This window comes from Rhinoderma darwinii, chromosome 3 (assembly GCF_050947455.1).
Source record: "Rhinoderma darwinii isolate aRhiDar2 chromosome 3, aRhiDar2.hap1, whole genome shotgun sequence".
NCBI classification, from domain to species: domain Eukaryota; kingdom Metazoa; phylum Chordata; class Amphibia; order Anura; family Rhinodermatidae; genus Rhinoderma; species Rhinoderma darwinii.
In genome coordinates, this window is record NC_134689.1 from 55784231 (window position 1) to 55788874 (window position 4644).

Genomic DNA, 4644 nt, shown 5'->3' on the forward strand with positions numbered 1-4644 from the left:
TAGTTTGTTTAATAATTGTATTTAAGAAGTGTTGTGGGAATATTAAATACTGAAGTTAAGTTTTATGTAAAGTTCTGGACCAGCCTTAGCATTGGACTATTAGAGTCATGTGTCAGATAAAAGGTACAGAAGTGGAATATTCCCATTTGAAAATATTTTTAGTTATTTGTTTTTTGTCGTTGTTATTGTGAAAGGAAAATTCTGTGCAGTGTTTGTGTGTGTGTGTATATATATATGTATATATATATATATATATATATATATATAAAGAAGAAAAATGAGTTTGCATGTATTATTTTTAGTTATTGCTCAATGTGAACGTTTGATGTAAAGATATTATTTGTTAATGTTTTTCTTCAAATTAATTATTTGATTAAGATCAATTAATGTTTATACAATGAAAAAGTTTGTTCTCCACAGGAAGAGTCCAACTGGGAGCGGAAGGCGTGAGAACCAGATTCTAACAGAATGTGGACGGATAAGAGAACGTGAACCGGTAAGACCCAAGGCACTCTTGATGGCTTTTGCATTGATGGTGTATGACCTCACATATGCCCCAAGACTGCAAGGATCGATGTGGTAAGATCTAATTGGTATGTCCCAGGCTTTACAGCTGATGCTGCTAACTTCTGTTAGAGCTGTTTGATTTGCCTACAGAACAGTCCTGGCAAACCGGTGCCAACCTTATCATACCCGCCTCCCACGAAGAGAACAGACCTTGAGAGGCCTTCCCATGCAATACAAATTAGAGTAAGAAAAATTGGTTTGCGACATTTGTCAGATAAACATGTGGAATCTGTGTATATTTTGGTGAGCTGGAAATGTTCCAGGCAATCAGCTCAGATCAAGGTACAAATCCTGCTTGAAAGCGTGACACCAAGTGCAAATGAAATGTACCCAATAATTACACATCTTCTAGGTGCCCTGTCCATTGGAACAGAGAAGTTTTTCTTATATGAAAGGTGTTTGTTTGATTTAGTTTAAGGGCCTGACATTGTTATTGTATAATGAAAACAGGGAGAGAACCTCCAGCTCACCAAATCGTTTACTTACACGAGAGGCATTCTGGATCTATAATTTAGATACTCGTTTTCCGACAGGACTCAACCTTAAGAAGGATCTTATGTTTCACTACTAATTTATAAACATCCAACATCCATTCCGTATTCCAGAATGCCAATCCCACCCATGTTAATGATATATAATATATACAGTAATATCCAGTTTTAGTTACATGTCTTGCTGATTAACACAATATATATTTTTTTAGTCCATTCTAAACTATACAAACAGGTTCTTTGAAAATCATATCAATATCTATATCTGCCACCAAATCTTGCCATATTTTGGTTTTCCTTCTCACATCACAGATACAAAAATGTATTGGTGTCCAAAAAACTAATAATACGAACAAAATATTAACTAAGCATCAATATACATATTCCTTTCAGTAACACATCATCCAGCTTTTAGAATACATCCATGTTTTGGAACAGAATATTGCCATTTGTGTTAACATTTCCATCATATCAGGCTTAATGCAACAATTTTTCCAACTATTCTAGGGTGATATTTTCACATTCAAACAATTCCAGCATCAACCACACTATATAGATTTTTTGACTAATTATATCATCATTCTACACACACGGTATTCACCTGGTGTTGCTGGGTGCCTTGGCCGGGGTCGCAGTGATTTTTCTGCGGGGCGTGGTGTCTCTGCGGTTTTGTCGCCGTTCGGGGGTGAGGTTTTTCCACGCGGCGGTTTTTTCGCCCTGACTGTTCATTTTACATAATATTAATTTCCTTACAAAATATATATAGGATATATTGCATGCAGACCTCATCAGACCTACTGGTTGCAATTGTTTTGCATGGGTTTCTTGTGTATACCTCATATATTGGGGCGCACTGTCTTATGTTCAGCGATTTCCATTGTACATTGATATGGACGCATTCCAAACCGGATCTATGTAACTAGATTATACATGTTCGTATATAATTAAATCTCACAATCATTCAGATCATTTTTTCTATTATCTTGTATCTTATTGTAGAAATTAAAATGTTTTTTCATTCTCATTCTGATATTACGATATTCTCTTTTGTACTTAGATTCGCACTAATGTTGTTATCTATTTAGTAGCGGCCTAATTTAGAAGTGGTCTATTTTCTAAATAAACGGATTCTACCCATACACAGCATTGGACTCAATCCACACTTCACATAATGCGTCAGTACATATATATTTTTTATCAGCATGACACTTTAATATTTATTTATGCCAATACAATAATATCCTTATGTGCAGTTCATATACGTACCTCATACGCTCGTGTAGATAGATGGTTGGATGTATGTGTGGACGCATGTTTTCCACTCGCAGTTTTCCACTCGCGGGTTTCTGTTGGTCATGGGACTCAGCATTCATTTTTCTGTCTGCCATCATGTTTTTCCTCCTTCGAAACATATTCAACTGATCATTTTGAATTTAATATTTTAACATTTTTCTTTTCATAATAGTATTAATATTCAATATTCAATATTTCAGCATATGTATTTCAATATACTACACTGCCATTTCGATACAAACTTTATAGATCTATAAGCTTCTTTTCATTTGACAGATTAGATCATTATTAATATCCAAATATGATATTTCTTTGACATATTGCATTATATTATAATTCAATTACTTATCTCAACATATACCAAATTTTACAAACAAGAGATTTCTTTTGTATAAACACTGATCTTGAACAGGCCGTTACCCCACAATAATACAGATGTATTTGTCGTTTCTTCATTATCTTTTTTAATTGTCTGTACATATTAATGTTATGATTATTCAACATATACTGTTTTTTATGTATGCACAAGTATTTTCAGGGCCGTGTGTCTCAATTTTCCTATATGAGCTTAACAAATTATAGACGGGCTTATTTTATATCAACAATATTGCCGTTACTTTTATACATTCTATTTATGTAACAGAATTGTATCAACATCATACACTAGAAGTATACACAATGTCGATGTGTGGATATGTTATACACTCATTCAAAACTTACCTGCCAGACGATCGCCAGTCAGTCTCCAACTGACGTAGTTCACCAATTACCGACATTTGCATATTTTTTCACAACACCTGATTGCCCAGCTTATACAGGAAGCTCAGACACACGGTCATTACCTTACTTGCCATGATTAAGAACGCAGCTCGCGTTCGAAACGCGTAGGCTCAGGTTCCAAGCCTGACTACTTGCACTTTGGGACTGCGTCTCCCTTTCGATTTTACTTACTTTCTCCAATAAATATGGGACTTCCAATTCCCTTTTAAACACCATCATCAGCGCTGGATCATTTCTTTCTCCTCATTCGATTGTTATTGTATGTACTTAGAACAACTTTTATAGTACGTAGATGTTATCACCAGATTAGTAACAATTGACAAGGGTTGGGGTTCCCCAGCAAGTGAACTAAAAGATTTTTAATACAATGAACTCCATCACTGAGGTGCGGCAGGCGCAGCCGAAGCCAGTACAACGCGTTTGTCATGAACTGACGGCAGTGTCACAGTTCCAAGCAGCCGCCCAGACAAGTAAGAAGACAGCTGAGTGGAGGGTTTGTGGGGTCACAATAACACCCCACTAATCCGCCTACGTGGGATCTCACACCAGGCTCACAGCATGAGGTGTTGTGTATAGCCCGGTGACGTAAACTAAAAGAGACAGTGTCTGACAGATGAAAAGGACCAAATCAAATCCTGATGACATCAGCAAAGTTCCAAGTAAAGACCAAAGACCTGAGTGAATCCGTCAGCAGTATCAAGTGTTCTAATCAGAAGACAGGAGAGGACGATGATGTACATGACTTGTCAATACACTGGTGGGACCCCATACCCTAACCGGACATTGGTGAGGGCATCATATTAGTTGTGGCCCTATTGATATATTGTTTGAGTTTCATAATCATAATATTTAATTTCTGTAATTTAATATGAGAAAAAGGGAGGTTTGTGAGGCATGGCCTAATAGAGTGCCTGTCAGTTTTACACTGACAGGCAATAATGCTTTGGTATACTAAGTATACCAAAGCATTATATCTGCGATCTAAAGATCGCAAAGTAAAGTCCCCTAGTGGGACAAAAAAAAAATTGTTAAATAAAGTTCATGAAAAAAAAAAAAAGATTACAGTAAAATTAAAATAAAACCACTTTTTTTCCCCAAAAAGTGGTTTTATTTAGTTAAAGTGTCAATACAAATAACACATACACATATAAGGTATCGCCACGATCGTAATGACTGGAACAATCAAATTAACCCATTAATTAAACCACCAGATAAACGGTGTCCAAAAAAAAAAAAAACAATGGCAAAAATTTTTTTTCTCCCATTCCCCCCATAAAAAATAAAATCAAAGTTAATCAATAAGTCCCATGTACCCCATAATAGTACTAATGAAAACTACACCTTTCCCTGCAAAAATCAAGCCCACATACGACCACATTGACGGAAAAATAAAGAAGTTACGGCTCTTGGAATGCGACGATGCAAAAACAAGTAAATTTTTTCTAAAAGGGGTTTTATTGTGCAAACATAGGAAAACATATAAAACCTTTACATATTTGGTATCCCCGTAATC

General features: G+C 35.7%; 1 long non-coding RNA gene across 1 annotated transcript; it reads right to left on the reverse strand.

Annotated features, from left to right (window-relative positions):
* Window positions 1-1685: 1685 nt before the first annotated feature.
* On the reverse strand, window positions 1686-3383 carry LOC142750990 (uncharacterized). Its single transcript, XR_012882667.1, has 3 exons — window positions 3303-3383; window positions 2325-2459; window positions 1686-1779 (listed from the first exon to the last, which is right to left on the reverse strand). It is a non-coding gene; the product is annotated as an uncharacterized LOC142750990 (long non-coding RNA).
* Window positions 3384-4644: the final 1261 nt, after the last annotated feature.